Below are 18418 nucleotides of genomic sequence, written 5' to 3' on the forward strand. Positions count from 1 at the left end.
GGCAGCTCGCTTTTGTTGGCATAGATATGTCCGTGGCAAGGCCCCCTTCCCCCCTTACTCACCCTTGCTACCGCTGTTTCAATTACCGGGCACCCAAATTATTTCAACACATCATAACACACGTGACATAAATATGCTGAAGGTGGGTGATCTGTACTCCAATTCCGCGTTGTACTCCTTTACGGATCTGGTGTCGACCCGGGTGATGCATAAGGGAGCCTTTTTGACATATAGCGCCATTAAACGGCTACTAAACAAAATTTGGGGCCTCGGCAATGACGAGCCTCCTGAGTCTCCATTGCTCACTACTATCCTTACAATAGGTAGCGTAAAAGGAACCATAACTAAAATATATAATATACTATTAGCAGCAGTCTGTACCACCCTGCCGCACGCTAAGGCACGCTGGGACATGGTCCTTCCTACACCATTACCACAAAAAACCTGGTCTGCGGCTCTTGCAACGATTAAATCAATATCCCGAAATCCTCGCCTACGCTACACCCAATTCAATTATATTCACCATGCTTATTTATCCCCAGCCCGCATTCTAAGAATATACCAGAACACAACTCCGTCATGCCCAAGATGTGCTACCCCGGCAGCCGACTTTTATCACATGGTTTGGAGTTGTCACTCAATAAACTCAGCTTGGCACCGAGTTACAGACGCCACAGCAGACATCTCATCCCTCGCATTATCCCCCACACCAGAGTCCTGCTTATTAGGCATACGTCACCGTACTAAGGAAGATAAACAGACACACAGATTCATAGACTTAGCGTTTGCTGTCTTTAAACGTTTGATCGCAACACATTGGAAGGCTCCACATGTTCCATACCACTTGGTTTGGCTGCGTGACTTACATAGTCGCTCACAGGCCGAGGCGCAGACACTCAATCTACTGCAACGCAGAGGTCTCATTGAGGTGGGCCCCGAAGTCTGGAACACTTTTGTGGTGGCAATAGAAGCGCGCGATGACTTGCACCCCCCGTGAATAGCGCACCATACACAACTCTAACAACCAGGTGGATATGGTCAGTAGGACACTTGAACTGCCTCAATTTCAATTACTGACAGTGCTGACATTCTCATTATTATCCTCAAAGTATTAACCTAACACACCAGGCTGTTCTCACTGCGCACAAACCTGTGCACAGGTCAAACCCAGCTCGCTTAATGCTAATCCTGTTCAGTATTCCGTTGAACACCGCAAAATGTAAATCCCTGCTTCACTCCTGTCCCCCGCTCTACACACATTTACATATATGAGATGCAATCCTTCCTCTAACGTCTCCTTACCTCCGCCTGAGGTAGTATATATTATTAATGACATCAGCCGTGCTGAGCTGCATTGTTACTCGGCAAGTATTTGTTGCACAGTATTTAAGCTGCATGTTTCTTCTTTTCTGCTTTGTTAGCAATATTTTATGTTTTGTCTATAATTTGATTTCTTCTCTTTTTTCCTACATACCAGTTAATATGCAACGAAGCTGTGCAAGTTTATATATGTAAGCAAATAACTTGTTAAATCATAAACAGCCAATGTACTGGTATGTGATTGTTATGATTAATAAACAGATTTTTTAAAAAAAAGAGGGGTGCCCCCCCCTCTTCCCGAGCCTATGAAGGTCCCGGAGACCCACCCGTGGGGCCAAACAGAGTACATTAAGGATAGGGGGCATGCATCCCCCTCCCCAAGCCCAAATGGAGCCCAGGGGTGTTTTAGTCATAGGTAGAAGAGATAACTATAACTGGTGAATTTCAATATTTTTTTTTGTTTAAAACATGACATTGTCACTGAAATGTTCCCCTAACTATAATGCCATTTTAACCTTTGGACCTTTTCAGTGAATATATCCATCTGCCTCGTAGTCACCATACCACCCGGCCCACCGAAGCTGCATTCTAGATCTCAGAGTCGTGGTTGATGAGACCACCCTACCTCCAGCCATCACAGCGGCTTCTGTCAATGTATGAAAAGTTTGAAAGGCTGTACCATCAGCCATAATGTTTGTCCTTCAGACTTTCAAAAGTTTTTTGTTCTTCAAGAACAAACTCCCACGTAATAATTATTCCATTAATATAAACTAGATTATAATAAAACTGATTGACAAATTAAAAACAAATTACAAAACAAATACATTTACATAATTACAAACTGAAGACAATAATTTACATATTTAATATTTCCCGCCTTAATCCCCTACAAACTGAACAACCCGTTACTAAATAAAACATTTCTAATTAACTAATTACGTTTTAAAAATTAATTTTCACATTAAAAAGAAAACACACTAAAAATATTAAAATCCAACTATAATATCTCATAATACAATTACTAATATCTATCAAATTAACTCAAGACAATATTTTGTAAAACTATGTTAAATACAGCAATATTATATACAATTATATAAAAAAAATAGGACATATGTAAAAAACATTATAGTTACATTTGGTAATCTCTTCTGTTTTTGATTCGACAATATTTTTGACACAATATAAATATTTGACAATACTTTTGAGACACTGTTTTGATGGAATACCCCTAGCACTGATAGCCCCCCGACTTGTTGAATAAAAACCTGTAGGTATCACGCAAAGACAATTTCTGACAAAATGTGCCAGTAATGATATGGAAAGCATTCTTTGTTAAACAAACATTTACATTTTTGAGTAACTTTGAGGACAATAACTTCTGGATCTGAAGAAGGCTCCAGGTGAGGCCTAGGCGCCGAAGGCATGGTGCGCACGAAGTACACCTATTGCACGAAGGGCTCCCCTGTACCTGAACTTCAAGGACTTAAAACCTGCCTTTGATTATGTAAAAGGAATTTTCTGTGGAAGGTGTTAAAAGGACTGGCACCCCGAATCATCTCAACGCTTTGATGGTACTTCACCAACATACGTTGACCAAGATAAGGCAAGACCGCAGAATGCACGAATAGCTCAACATACATATACGTATCAGACAGGGTAGTGTTCTGATGCCACTTCGTGTTGACCTACATATAAACAACGTCACAGATCATAGTGCTAAATCTGAAGTTGGACAATCCTCACCTAGGAGGGATGCTCATCCCACTATTGCTATTCGCAGATGACACAGTCATACTGGCCGTCATAGAGTTGTCAATTCATCATCTCCGAAAAGGCTTCAAAACATACTGCCAGGAAGAAAAGCTCCTGTTTATCTCAGGCAAAGCCTTGTTTATGACCATGAGTCAGAAGGCCTTTTACGGTCAATGATACAACTTTGGAGAAAGTTCCCTTTTTGATTAACGGGTATGATCTTTGATAGTCATCTAACGTGGGACCAGTGAAGAGACCAGATGGCCCGGACAATGGTGCAGAACATGAGAGCAGGTCTCCGCTGCAAGACCGGTTGGTGTTGATTTTATTTCGGCAGCCCTGGAAGTATACCGGATGAAAACAGTGCCTATTTCAAGGTATGGTGTAGATCTCTGGGGTTAGGTGGTTAGCACAAGCTTCAAACTATAAAATACAAATTTCTGAGGAAATTACAAGGTCCTGGTATCCATCTAAAACCACTAAGAATGGAACGAGATCTGTATACCATCACAGAAACTATCCCCCTTAGATCTGTCCCTTTGTGGGCAAAATTTCATACAAATGTTCAGGCAAATTTGTACCCAAAATCATATCTCAAACTCCAGAAAACAACAGAGTTTGGGAAAAACTCTTGGGCAAGACATACAGGGAGCACCCTGAGGTCCATCGACTGTGGCAACTACTGGGAAAGTCCAGTTGAACTAAACGCAAGCAGCCAACAGATCATAACGAGAAAGTCTTGAGACTTTACATTGATGGTCTCTGATAATAGTGACACTGCAAGCCACTTCTCTAAAATTTACTGGAAAATTTGCTTCAAGCAAAGATCCGGTATTTGGTAATCAGCCTATAACAGTAACAGGCTCTTGGAGTCCTAGTAGAACCAGAAACTTCTGGATAAGGAAACCTCACCCACTCTATTGTGGCATGCTTCATCATAGGTAACCTTAACTTGTCCCTTTAAGATAGTCCAGTCAGGACGGATTCACATTCATCATTAAGGGAGTTTTATTAAAGTAACACTGGATAGAAGCAGGGATCCAGAATTTTAAAATTACCTTGAGGTAACCCCAAATACATTTCTTTTAATATGGGTACCCCTGATTAGGTTAAAAAGAAGAGAGGATGTCTAGTGAGGGCTATGACTCATGCATCCTCATTACTTGATAACATGTTTCGGTCCGTAGTATTTTCCATACATTTAGGAGGCATTCATCAGGGCTAAGGTAGATCTCTGCCTATGTACTACGTTTACTAACGCATACAGAACTTGAGTTGGGTAAATATTTTCATACATCATTGGGTTATGTAGGACACAAAGCTAATTAAGGGATTTCATGTCATCAAAGCTGTAATGGGCAAGCATCCTCCGTACTCATCCGTTCTTCAAGTGATCATTGTTGTATCTTTACCTGTTGACTTCCCTCCATCCTCTGTAATAGTGTCTGATCCAAACTGGGGCCTATGCACTGGTGAACACCGACGGTGGCCGGACAAAGGCAAATGTTAATTGCACTACACAAAATGCACTGCGCGAAGACTGCGAACGCAGCCTTGACTGGTGCAACAGTCGAACAACCCAGGTATCCATCTCACAGTTGCTGCAGGTATCCATGCTGCATAGTGTTTGACAAGGAGGCAGCAGGACCCAACCCAAGCTGTGGATGGACCAGGGAACACTTATTCTTATGGACCTATTGTCCCTTTCTGCTTCCGACTTATGAGCCAGCGGCTTATAGTTTTAATAGGTTTTAAACTTGTTAAATTCTTGTACTTGTGTTTGCAGTGATTGCGGTCTACCTTTTTAGTGGAGTCAATAAATAAACGCTGAACCCCTCTGTCCAGATTTCCAAATTCAGAAAGATTTTCCAGAGATATTCACAAAGGTGAAACAGTCCTCCTAGGTATTCTATTGTAAGCAGTGCAATAAAGTTATTTAACATATTTCCCCCCAAGGGAGAAACTCCTTCCCTTACACCCCTAACAATTTTGGGGGTGATCACTTCTCATTTTCACCCCACTGGTCCACCTGACTGAGTCCAGGGTGGGGATTAGTCAGAAACCCACAAAGAAGTACATAGGTGGGGGTGCTCAGTATACTTCTTTCCTGGACCACCCACTCCCCACCTCTGGAGTAAATCTTTTTAGAGCTTAAAGAGTAAGTCCACATTTTGTGAATTCCACAAGTGGCTTCACGCTATCAAAAAAGGGCTTGAATGTGTGACTTATACTCAGGGCCACTGGGGTGGTGCCCGGCTTGAAGTAAATTAGGCGTCAAGAAAAGGCAAATTATGCGGCACATTTTGTGATAGTATTACCACATAATTTTGTCATTTTTAAACTTGTTAACACTGCCTGGGCATTAGTTGCACTTCACTAGCACCAGTTTAGCATCCAAGTACAGCAATAACCTACAGAAAAGTGACCAGTGAAAGGGGCAATCACTGCGCGACAAGATGTGTCGCTGAGTTTTTAGTAACTTTCGAACCATTTGAGCTAAAAACTTTTTTTGTAAAAAACTGCTGATTATACAGCAGGTGATGGATTATGTGGCAAATCTCCAATTAACCGTAAACCGCCGCAAAATCGCGTAATTCCATTGCTCTCCTTATACTTGGATGTGCAAACACCTTTGTGACTTGACTGTGAGCTCTTCCATCTTCCAGGTGTACATGCACACAGAACCCTCCTCCCACTGAGGCCTGGACTCCATGAGCGTGGATAACAAGAGACCCTGATGCACTCAGGTAGCAGAGCTTGACGCGTCCGCCTCCAGGTGTACATGCACACAGAACCCTCCTCCCACTGAGGCCTGGACTCCATGAGCGTGGATAACAAGAGACCCTGATGCACTCAGGTAGCAGAGCTTGACGCGTCCGCCTCCAGGTGTACATGCACACAGAACCCTCCTCCCACTGAGGCCTGGACTCCATGAGCGTGGATAACAAGAGACCCTGATGCACTCAGGTAGCAGAGCTTGACGCGTCCGCCTCCAGGTGTACATGCACACAGAACCCTCCTCCCACTGAGGCCTGGACTCCATGAACGTGGATAACAAGAGACCCTGATGCACTCAGGTAGCAGAGCTTGACGCGTCCGCCTCCAGGTGTACATGCACACAGAACCCTCCTCCCACTGAGGCCTGGACTCCATGAGCGTGGATAACAAGAGACCATGATGCACTCAGGTAGCAGAGCTTGACGCGTCCGCCTCCAGGTGTACAGACACACGGACCCCTCCTCCCTCTGAGGCCTGGAGTCCATGAGCGTGGATAACAAGAGACCCTGCTGCACTCAGGGACCGGAGCTTGATGCGAGCGCCTCCAGGTGTACAGACATATGGACCCCTCCTCCCACTGAGGCCTGGACCCCATGAGCGTGGATAACAAGAGACCCTGCTGCACTCCGGGAGCGGAGCTTGATGCGAGCGCCTCCAGGTGTACAGACACACGGACCCCTCCTCCCACTGAGGCCTGGACTCCATGAGCGTGGATAACAAGAGACCCTGCTGCACTCAGGGAGCAGAGCTTGATGGAGAAGGGCCTGTGTGCCAGTTTATGGTGCGTCCATAGCCAGTGTGTCACTCACCCTTGGGCTGTGCACCCCTGCCCCGGGCCTCAGCACGCACACTTGTGTCCAACTGTTCACGCCCGGTGTGTGTTCACAAAGAGAGCAGCACAATGTCCGGCCTCTGCCGCAGCGGGCCCTTTCAGAAGACACTCACATGCTGAGCGGGCAGCGGGGTACTCGTGAACAAAAACTGCACTGGCCTGGGGCGCTTCGAGCCACCAGGCTCCTGTCCCATCTCTGCTGACTGATACCCAAGTACTTCCGGCCCACCAGGCTCCTGTCCCGTCTCTGCTGACTGATACCCAAGTACTTCCAGCCCACCAGGCTCCTGTCCCGTCTCTGCTGACTGATACCCAAGTACTTCCAGACCACCCACCAGGCTCCTGTCCCGTCTCTGCTGACTGATACCCAAGTACTTCCAGACCACCCACCAGGCTCCTGTCCCATCTCTGCTGACTGATACCCAAGTACTTCCAGACCACCCACCAGGCTCCTGTCCCATCTCTGCTGACTGATACCCAAGTACTTCCAGCACACCCACCAGGCTCCTGTCCCATCTCTGCTGACTGATACCCAAGTACTTCCAGCACACCCACCAGGCTCCTGTCCCATCTCTGCTGACTGATATCCAAGTACTTCTAGCCCACCAGGCTCCTGTCCAGTCTCTGCTGACTGATACCCAAGTACTTCCAGCCCACCAGGCTCCTGTCTCGTCTCTGCTGACTGATACCTGAGTACTTCCAGCCCACCAGGCTTCTGTCCCGTCCCATCTCTGCTGACTGACACTCAAGTACTTCCAGCCCACCAGGCCCCTGTCCCATCTCTGCTGACTGATACCCAAGTACTTCCAGCCCACCAGGCCCCTGTCCCGTCCCGTCTCTGCTGACTGATACCCAAGTACTTCCAGTCCACCAGGCTCCTGTCCCGTCTCTGCTGACGGATACCCAAGTACTTCAAGCCCACCAGGCTCCTGTCCCGTCTCTGCTGACTGATACCCAAGTACTTCCAGCCCACCAGGCCCCTGTCCCGTCCCGTCTCTGCTGACTGATACCCAAGTACTTCCAGCCCACCAGGCCCCCGTCCCTTCTCTGCTGACTGATACCCATGTACTTCCAGCCCACCAGGCTCCCGTCCCGTCTCTGCTGACTGATACCCAAGTACTTCCAGCCTACCAGGCTCCTGTCCCGTCTCTGCTGACTGATACCCAAGTACTTCCAGCCCACCAGGCTCCTGTCCCGTCTCTGCTGACTGATACCCAAGTACTTCCAGACCACCCACCAGGCTCCTGTCCTGTCTCTGCTGACTGATACCCAAGTACTTCCAGACCACCCACCAGGCTCCTGTCCCATCTCTGCTGACTGATACACAAGTACTTCCAGCACACCCACCAGGCTCCTGTCCCATCTCTGCTGACTGATACCCAAGTACTTCTAGCCCACCAGGCTCCTGTCCAGTCTCTGCTGACTGATACCCAAGTACTTCCAGCCCACCAGGCTCCTGTCTCGTCTCTGCTGACTGATACCCGAGTACTTCCAGCCCACCAGGCTCCTGTCCCGTCTCTGCTGACTGATACCCAAGTACTTCCAGCCCACCAGGCTCCTGTCCCGTCTCTGCTGACTGATACCCAAGTACTTCCAGCCCACCAGGCTCCTGCCCCGTCTCTGCAGATTGATACCCGAGTACATGCAGCCCACCAGGCTCCTGTCCCGTCTCTGCTGACGGATACCCAAGTACTTCAAGCCCACCAGGTTCCTGTCCCAGGATCCTGCCCCGTCTCTGCTGACTGATACCCAAGTACTTCCAGCCCACCAGGCTCCTGTCCCGTCTCTGCTGACTGATACCCAAGTACTTCCAGCCCACCAGGCTCCTGCCTCGTCTCTGCAGATTGATACCCGAGTACATGCAGCCCACCAGGCTCCTGTCCCGTCTCTGCTGACGGATACCCAAGTACTTCAAGCCCACCAGGTTCCTGTCCCAGGATCCTGCCCCGTCTCTGCTGACTGATACCCAAGTACTTCCAGCCCACCAGGCTCCCCATCCCATCCCTGCGGACTAATACCCAAGTATTTCCGGCCCACCAGGCTCCTGTCCCATCTCTGCTGACTGATACCCAAGTACTTCCGGCACACCAGGCTCCTGTCCCGTCTCTGCTGACTGATACCTGAGTACTTCCAGCCCACCACGCTCCTATCCCGTCTCTGCTGACTGATACCCAAGTACTTCCAGCCCACCAGGCTCCTATCCCATCTCTGCTGACTGATACCCAAGTACTTCCAGCCCACCAGGCACCTGTACCATCCCGTCTATGCTGACTGATACCCAAGTACTTCCAGCCCACCAGGCTTCTGTCCCATCCCATCTCTGCTGACTGATACTCAAGTACTTCCAGCCCACCAGGCCCCTGTCCCATCTCTGCTGACTGATACCCAAGTACTTCCAGCCCACCAGGCCCCTGTCCCGTCCCGTCTCTGCTGACTGATACCCAAGTACTTCCAGCCCACCAGGCTCCTGTCCCGTCTCTGCTGACTGATACCAAAGTATTTCCAGCCCACCAGGCTCCTGCCCCGTCTCTGCTGATTGATACCCGAGTACATGCAGCCCACCAGGCTCCTGTCCCGTCTCTGCTGACTGATACCCAAATACTTCTAGTCCACCAAGCTCCTATCCCGTCTCTGCTGACTGATACCCAAGTACTTCTAGCCCACTAGGCTCCTGTCCTGTCTCTGCTGACTGATGCCCAAGTACTTCCAGCCCACCAGGCTCCTGTACCGTCTCTGCTGACTGATACCCAAGTACTTCCAGTCCACCAAGCCCCTGTCCTGTCCCGTCTTGTCTCTGCTGACTGATACCCAAGTACTTCCAGCCCACCAGGCTCCTGTCCCGTCTCTGCTGACTGATATCCAAGTACTTCCAGCCCACCAGGCTCCCTATCCCATCTCTGCTGACTAATACCCAAGTACTTCCGGCCCGCCAGGCTCCTGTCCTGTCTCTGATGACTGATACCCAAGTACTTCCAGACCACCCACCAGGCTCCTGTCCCATCTCTGCTGATTGATACCCAAGGTCTTCTAGCCCACCAGGCTCCTGTCCCGTCTCTGCTGACTGATACCCAAGTACTTCCAGCCCACCAGGCCCCTGTCCCGTCTCTGCTGACTGATACCAAAGTACTTCCAGCCCACCAGGCCCTGTCCTGTCTCTGCTGACTGATACCCAAGTACTTCCAGCCCACCAGGCTCCTGTCCCGTCTCTGCTGACTGATACCCAAGTACTTCCAGCCCACCAGGCTCCCTATCCCATCTCTGCTGACTAATACCCAAGTATTTCCGGCCCACCAGGCTCCTGTCCCATCTCTGCTGACTGATACCCAAGTACTTCCGGCACACCAGGCTCCTGTCCCGTCTCTGCTGACTGATATCCGAGTACTTCCAGCCCACCAGGCTCCTATCCCGTCTCTGCTGACTGATACCCAAGTACTTCCAGCCCACCAGGCACCTGTACCATCCCGTCTCTGCTGACTGATACCCAAGTACTTCCAGCCCACCAGGCTTCGGTCCTGTCCCTGCTGACTGATACCTGAGTACTTCCAGACCACCAGGCCCCTGTCCCATCTCTGCTGACTGATACCCAAGTACTTCAAGCCCACCAGGCTCCTGTCCCATCTCTGCTGACTCATACCCAAGTACTTCAAGCCCACCAGGCTCCTGTCCCATCTCTGCTGACTGATACCCAAGTACTTCCAGCCCACCAGGCTCCTGTCCTGTCTCTGCTGACTGATACCCAAGTACTTCCAGACCACCCACCAGGCTCCTGTCCCGTCTCTGCTGACTGATACCCAAGTACTTCCAACCCACCAGGCTCCTGTCCTGTCTCTGCTGACTGATACCTGAGTACTTCCAGCCCACCAGGCCCCTGTCCCATCTCTGCTGACTGATACCCAAGTACTTCCAGTCCACCAGGCTCCTATCCCATCTCTGCTGACTGATACCCAATTACTTCCAGCCCACCAGGCTCCTCTCTGCTGACTGATACCCAAGTACTTCTAGCCCACCAGGCTTCTATCCCATCTCTGCTGACTGATACCCAAGTACTTCCAGCCCACCAGGCACCTGTACCATCCGTCTATGCTGACTGATACTCAAGTACTTCCAGCCCACCAGGCCCCTGTCCCATCTCTGCTGACTGATACCCAAGTACTTTCAGCCCACCAGGCCCCTGTCCCGTCCCGTCTCTGCTGACTGATACCCAAGTACTTCCAGCCCACCAGGCACCTGTACCATCCCGTCTATGCTGACTGATCCCCAAGTACTTCCAGCCCACCAGGCTTCTGTCCCGTCCCATCTCTGCTGACTGATACCCGAGTACTTCCAGCCCACCAGGCCTCTGTCCCATCTCTGCTGACTGATACCCAAGTACTTCCAGCCCACCAGGCTCCTGTCTCGTCTCTGCTGACTGATACCCGAGTACTTCCAGCCCACCAGGCTCCTGTCCCGTCCCGTCTCTACTGACTGATACCCAAGTACTTCCAGCCCACCAGGCTCTTGTCCCGTCTCTGCTGACTGATATCCAAGTACTTCCAGCCCACCAGGCTCCTGTCCCGTCTCTACTGACTGATACCCAAGTACTTCCAGACCACCCACCAGGCTCCTGTCCCATCTCTGCTGACTGATACCCGAGTACTTCCAGCCCACCAGGCTCCTGTCCCGTCCCGTCTCTACTGACTGATACCCAAGTACTTCCAGCCCACCAGGCTCTTGTCCCGTCTCTGCTGACTGATATCCAAGTACTTCCAGCCCACCAGGCTCCTGTCCCGTCTCTACTGACTGATACCCAAGTACTTCCAGACCACCCACCAGGCTCCTGTCCCATCTCTGCTGACTGATACCCAAGGTCTTCTAGCCCACCAGGCTCCTGTCCCATCTCTGCTGACTGATACCCAAGTACTTCCAGCCCACCAGGCTCCTGTCTCGTCTCTGCTGACTGATACCAGAGTATTTCCAGCCCACCAGGCTCCTGTCCCGTCTCTACTGACTGATACCCAAGTACTTCCAGCCCACCAGGCTCCTGCCCCGTCTCTGCTGACTGATACCCGAGTACTTCCAGCCCACCAGGCTCCTGTCCCGTCTCTGCTGACTGATACCCAAGTACTTCAAGCCCACCAGGCTCCTGTCCCAGGATCCTGTCCCGTCTCTGCTGACTGATACCCAAGTACTTCCAGCCCACCAGGCTCCCGTCCCTGCTGACTGATACCCAAGTACTTCCAGCCCACCAGGCTCCCGTCCCGTCTCTGCTGACTGATACCCAAGTACTTCCAGCCCACCAGGCTCCCGTCCCGTCTCTGCTGACTGATACCCAAGTACTTCCAGCTCACCAGGCTCCCTATCCCATCTCTGCTGACTAATACCCAAGTATTTCCGGCCCACCAGGCTCCTGTCCCTTCTCTGCTGACTGATACCCAAGTACTTCTGGCCCACCAGGCTCCTGTCCCGTCTCTGCTGACTGATACCCGAGTACTTCCAGCCCACCAGGCTCCTATCCCATCTCTGCTGATTGATACCCAAGTACTTCCAGCCCACCAGGCACCTGTACCATCCCGTCTATGCTGACTGATACCCAAGTACTTCCAGCCCACCAGGCTTCTGTCCCGTCCCATCTCTGCTGACTGGTACTCAAGTACTTCCAGCCCACCAGGTCTCTGTCCCATCTCTGACTGATACTCAAGTATTTCCAGCCCACCAGGCTCCTGTCCCGTCCCGTCTCTGCTGACTGATACCCAAATACTTCCAGTCCACCAGGCTCCTGTCCCGTCTCTGCTGACTGATACCCAAATACTTCTAGCCCACTAGGCTCCTGTCCTGTCTCTGCTGACTGATACCCAAGTACTTCCAGCCCACCAGGCTCCTGTACCGTCTCTGCTGACTGATACCCAAGTACTTCCAGCCCACCAGGCCCCTGGCCTGTCCCGTCTCTGTGACTGATACCCAAGTACTTCCAGCCCCCCAGGCTCCTGTCCCGTCTCTGCTGACTGATATCCAAGTACTTCCAGCTCACCAGGCACCCTATCCCATCTCTGCTGACTGATACCCAAGTACTTCCAGCCCACCAGGCTCCTGCCCCGTCTCTGCTGACTGATACCCAAGTACTTCCAGCCCACCAGGCTCCTGTCCCGTCTCTGCTGACTGATACCCAAGTACTTCCAGCCCACCAGGCTCCTGTCCCAGGATCCTGTCCCGTCTCTGCTGACTGATACCCAAGTACTTCAAGCCCACCAGGCTCCCGTCCCGTCTCTGCTGACTGATACCCAAGTACTTCCAGCCCACCAGGCCCCTGTCCCGTCCCGTCTCTGCTGACTTATACCCAAGTACTTCCCGCCCACCAGGCTCCTGTCCCGTCTCTGCTGACTGATACCCAAGTACTTGCAGCCCACCAGGCCCCTGTCCCGTCTCTGCTGACTGATACCCAAGTACCTCCAGCCCACCAGGCCCCTGTCCCGTCTCTGCTGACTGATACCCAAGTACTTCCAGCCCAACAGGCTCCTGTCCCGTCTCTGCTGACTGATACCCAAGTACTTCTAGCCCACCAGGCTCCTGTCCAGTCTCTGCTGACTGATACCCAAGTACTTCCAGCCCACCAGGCTCCTGTCTCGTCTCTGCTGACTGATACCTGAGTACTTCCAGCCCACCAGGCTCCTGTCTCGTCTCTGCTGACTGATACCCAAGTACTTCCAGCCCACCAGGCTCCTGTCCCGTCTCTGCTGACTGATACCCAAGTACTTCCAGCCCACCAGGCTCCTGCCCCGTCTCTGCTGACTGATACCCGAGTACTTCCAGCCCACCAGGCTCCTGTCCTGTCTCTGCTGACTGATACCCAAGTACTTCAAGCCCACCAGGCTCCTGTCCCAGGATCCTGTCCCGTCTCTGCTGACTGATACCCAAGTACTTCAAGCCCACAAGGCTCCCGTCCCGTCTCTGCTGACTGATACCCAAGTACTTCCAGCCCACCAGGCTCCCGTCCCGTCTCTGCTGACTGATACCCAAGTACTCCCAGCCCACCAGGCTCCCTATCCCATCTCTGCTGACTAATACCCAAGTATTTCCGGCCCACCAGGCCCCTGTCCCGTCTCTGCTGACTGATACCCAAGTACTTCCAGCCCACCAGGCCCCTGTCCAGTCTCTGCTGACTGATACCCAAGTACTTCCAGCCCACCAGGCTCCTGTCCCGTCTCTGCTGACTGATACCCAAGTACTTCCAGCCCACCAGGCTTCTGTCCCGTCCCATCTCTGCTGACTGATACTCAAGTACTTCCAGCCCACCAGGCCCCTGTCCCGTCTCTGCTGACTGATACCCAAGTACTTCCAGCCCACCAGGCTGCTGTCCCGTCTCTGCTGACTGATACCCAAGTACTTCCAGCATACCAGGCTCCTGTCCCGTCCCGTCTCTGCTGACTAATACCCAAGTACTTCCAGCCCACCAGGCTCCTGTACCGTCTGTGCTGACTGATACCCAAGTACTTCCAGCCCACCAGGCTCCTCTCCCATCTCTGCTGACTGATACCCGAGTACTTCCAGCCCACCAGGCTCCTATCCCGTCTCTGCTGACTGATACCCAAGTACTTCAAGCCCACCAGGCTCCTGTCCCGTCTCTGCTGACTGATACCCAAGTACTTCCAGCCCACGAGGCTTCCACCATACCCCCAAAGAGCCAACAGCGCCAAGAGCATTACTACTCAACAGCAGCAGGTCTCCAGAGTTAGCAGCACCCACAGCATCAGTACAGAACCGCAGCAGGTCTCCAGTCAGCAGCACCCACAGCATCAGTACAGAACCGCTGCAGGTCTCCAGAGTCAACAACACCCACAGCATCAGTGCACAACTGCAGCAGGTTTCCAGTCAGCAGCACCCACAGCATCAGTGCAGAACTGCAGCATGTCTCCAGAGTCAGCAGCACCCACAGCATCAGTACAGAACCGCAGCAGGTCTCCAGTCAGCAGTACCCACAGCATCAGTACAGAACCGCAGCAAGTCTCCAGTCAGCAGCACCCACAGCATCAGTACAGAACCGCAGCAGGTCTCCAGCCAGCAGCACCCCCAGCATCAGTGCAGAACCCCAGCAGGTTTCCAGTCAGCAGCACCCACAGCATCAGTGCACAACCGCAGAAGGTCGCCAGTCAGCAGCACCCACAGCATCAGTACAGAACCGCAGCAGGTCTCCAGAGTCAACAGCACCCACAGCATCAGTACACAACCGCAGCAAGTCTCCAGTCAGCAGCACCCACAGCATCAGTGCAAAACCGCAGCAGGTCTCCAGAGTCAACAGTACCCACAGCATCAGTACAGAACCGCAGCAGGTCTCCAGTCAGCAGCACCCACAGCATCAGTACAGAACTGCAGCAGTTCTCCAGTCAGCAGTACCCACAGCATCAGTACAGAACCGCAGCAGGTCTCCAAAGTCAACAGCACCCACAGCATCAGTACAGAACCACAGCTGGTCTCCAGTCAGCAGCACCCACAGCATCAGTGCACAACCGAAGCGGGTCTCCAGAGTCAACAGCACCCACAGCATCAGTACAGAACCACAGCTGGTCTCCAGTCAGCAGCACCCACAGCATCAGTGCACAACCGAAGTGCGTCTCCAGAGTCAACAGCACCCACAGCATCGGTACAGAACCGCAGCAGGTCTCCAGAGTCAACAGCACCCACAGCATCAGTACAGAACCGCAGCCGGTTTCCAGTCAGCAGCACCCACAGCATCAGTGCACAACTGCAGCAGGTCTCCAGTCAGCAGCACCCACAGCATCAGTGCACAACTGCAGCAGGTCTCCAGTCAGCAGAACCCACAGCATCAGTACAGAACCGCAGCAGGTCTCCAGAGTCAACAGCACCCACAGTATCAGTGCAGACCCGCAGCCGGTCTCCAGTCAGCAACACCCACAGCATCAGTACAGAAACGCAGCAGGTCTCCAGTCAGCAGCACCCACAGCATCAGTACAAAACCGCAGCAGGTCTCCAGAGTCAACAGCACCCACAGTATCAATGCAGACCCGCAGCCGGTTTCCAGTCAGCAGCACCCACAGCATCAGTACAGAACCGCAGCAGGTCTCCAGTCAGCAGCACCCACAGCATCAGTACAGAACCACAGCCGGTCAACAGCCATATGTAACCCCCACATCTGATACTTGTAACCATCTACACCGAGCTTCCAGCTGAAGGTGTCACGCAGGACGCGGGACAGCCGGATCTACTGTTGCTGGTAACTTCATTAATTCGGGATCACCCATATATGAACTAAGCGCTAGTTTATCGCTTTTGTTTCAATGTAAATTCATCCCACATCTGTATTTAAAGGTCAGAGTACAGCGCTGCAGTGCAAGCGGGGAAGACGGCAAGCGCTACAGAAAAAAACATAAATACAAACTGTTTCACTTGTGCTCTTAAATGTGAAGGCCTAACGCATTCTGGGAGGTGTACCCGTCGTTCACTTTGACCCTCCTACAGTTGTGGGGGGTCCCCGGCTTCAGCCAGCGGCGGTGTCCCAGCCGGGCTCAACATCTGTGTTTTTAGTTTAGTTCCCAACATGCTCAGTTCTGTCGGTGAAAGTCCAGGCCTCGCTGGACGCTGTGGCACGGGTCAGTGACCAGCCCTGCTCTGGACTAGTGCACTCGACCACAGTGCCATGAGGCCCTCCGTCTACCCCACAGAGGGGTGCCCCCCTGGCACGCCAAGGACCCCCGGCTCCTGAATTGGGCCCCAGGGCCCCCTCCACCCCACCATCCCAGACAGATGTGTTGTGGCTCTCACATGAGGGGTGTCCATCCTGAAGAGGGGCTCCTGACGGCTCTCCTCTCTAGCCTGCGGTGTCCAGTCGTCGGTGTGACCCCCTCCCACTCCAAGGACCCCCGGCTCCTGAAATGTACCCCAGGGCCCCCTCCACCCCACCACCCCAGAGACAGATGTTGTGGCTCTCACATGAGTGGTGCCAATCTTGAATAGGTGCATCTGGCACTCACCTCTAACGCGTCCAGCGGTCGGTGGGACCCCCTCCCTCGCCAAGGCCCCCCTGCAGCTGAAGTGCGTCCCAGGGGCCCCGGGGTGGCCGTGAGCTGCTCCCAGTGAAAGCCTCGTGAGCAGAAGACCGGCTGGTGTGTGTTGGATCCTGTTAATGCCAATGAGCACACAGCCAGGAGGGGGTTAAAGCGCCACTCTTTGTCCCCTGGAGCTGAATTTGTGCTGAGAGTGGCTGCAGGGGAGGGGGGTCCTGGGTGGCACCGCTCACCTCTGGGCAGGGGAGGGGCTGAAACCTTACACAAGTGCAGCCCCCGTACGCCGTGGTAAGCTGCCCCGTCAGCACCTGCCCCCCTCCCCCAGACGCCCTCTCTGGCACAGTCCTGGCGCTTTTAGGCGCTGTCTTTCGTGGTTTATATTGACATCCTGTGTTTACGCACACGCAGAAGGGGCGTGTTAACCCGTGAATGCCCCTTCTAGCTTTAACAATCCCAGCAGAAGATCAGAACAGTACTGTCATGGAAAGGCACTGCCGCTTTAAACAGGGCCTTGTTGCCCAGAAGCCAACCCTCAGAGTTTGGTGACAATCACTGACCGCTTTCAGCCTGCCTGTGAGAGTGATGGAGACAATGAGCTGTGAGTCCTGGGGCTGACAAGCAGCTAATGCTCAGCACAGGACCCTGTGCCGGGCATCACTTATCCAGCCCCGAGCTTCAATTTAACAACCATTGCATCCTGGGAGTTGTAGTTTGGTCAGGTCGCCTGATACCGAGTGGCAAAAAGGAAGTGTGGGACTGGAACCCTCTTGAGGGCACGGAGCCTCCGGTGATACTAACCTGACGGTGGAATGAAAGGGAGCAGGAGACACATGGGGGCCAGACCACCCCCGCCTTCTGGAAAGGCGCAGCAGACATCTCCAGTGAGGTCTTTGTGTGCTTACACACGTAAGAGTTACATTGAACTACAAGTCCCAGAATGCAGCAATGTTGGTGAAATGTTTAGCGTATTCTTCATGTTAGGAAAGATCAAGGGCTCGACGTGACATCACGATAGCAGCGCAGCCCACTCTCAGAGAGGGGTTTACACGAGCGCTTAGAAGGTGGGATTCATTCTGGTTTAGACACAGGGATATTAAATGATGTGCCCCCAATCACCGCTTGTTAAGGCGACGCCGAGACTCGATCCCCGGTTCCAAAGTCGCCAGATCCTCAATCCTCTTCTGGCGATCTATGTGCGAGGTGCACAAGAAGAAGCCATCAGGAGAGGCCATGGATTGAATGGTTACACGTCACCATAGAAATACTGCGGTACAAGAATCATGGTGCGCTTCCACCTGTCACAAACCTCGCCTTGGCCGGGGGTCCAGAGGTTTGCACCAGAGCCAGGCCTCCTCGTGCCTGGACCCGCTCCCCGCCCCCAGGGGGGCTGGAACAGGATCTTATCTAAAAGCCCTGCTAATGTCCATTCCAGTGACTTTGTGGCTCATGTCAGGGCGTCACCAAACTTCACTGTTTGCACAATATTGGTTAATAACCACACCAACTAGTAAACCCATTGGCAAGAGCTGTGATTTACATACAACGTAACAACAGCGGAGAGTTTAACACGTGGAGACGTGTTGATGGTGTTTAAATGTGAAGTGAACACGTGTGGAAAGAGGGGTTGTGTGTTCATCACACGGAGTTCGCGTCCGGTTCCCAGGACGTCCCACCAGTGGCGCACGATGCCACGTGGCCACGGATGTCCCCTCGGTGGGTGGACCCCACCGTGACACCT

General features: G+C 52.4%; 1 protein-coding gene across 3 annotated transcripts in view; it reads right to left on the minus strand.

Moving 5' to 3' along the window:
• HAO2 (hydroxyacid oxidase 2) overlaps positions 1 to 17070 on the minus strand; it is a 257628-nt gene extending 240558 nt beyond the window's left edge. For 2 of the 3 annotated variants that reach the window (XM_069202999.1, XM_069202998.1), the window contains exon 1: positions 16648 to 17069. The gene's annotated coding sequence lies outside the window, so the exon portion shown is untranslated. Of the gene's footprint in view, positions 1 to 16647 lie in introns of all 3 variants that reach the window. The other variant, XM_069203001.1, reaches the window with a different exon arrangement.
• Between the last annotated feature and the right edge of the window lie 1348 nt (positions 17071 to 18418).

Source organism: Pleurodeles waltl, chromosome 8 (genome assembly GCF_031143425.1).
Source record: "Pleurodeles waltl isolate 20211129_DDA chromosome 8, aPleWal1.hap1.20221129, whole genome shotgun sequence".
In the NCBI taxonomy this organism is placed as follows: domain Eukaryota; kingdom Metazoa; phylum Chordata; class Amphibia; order Caudata; family Salamandridae; genus Pleurodeles; species Pleurodeles waltl.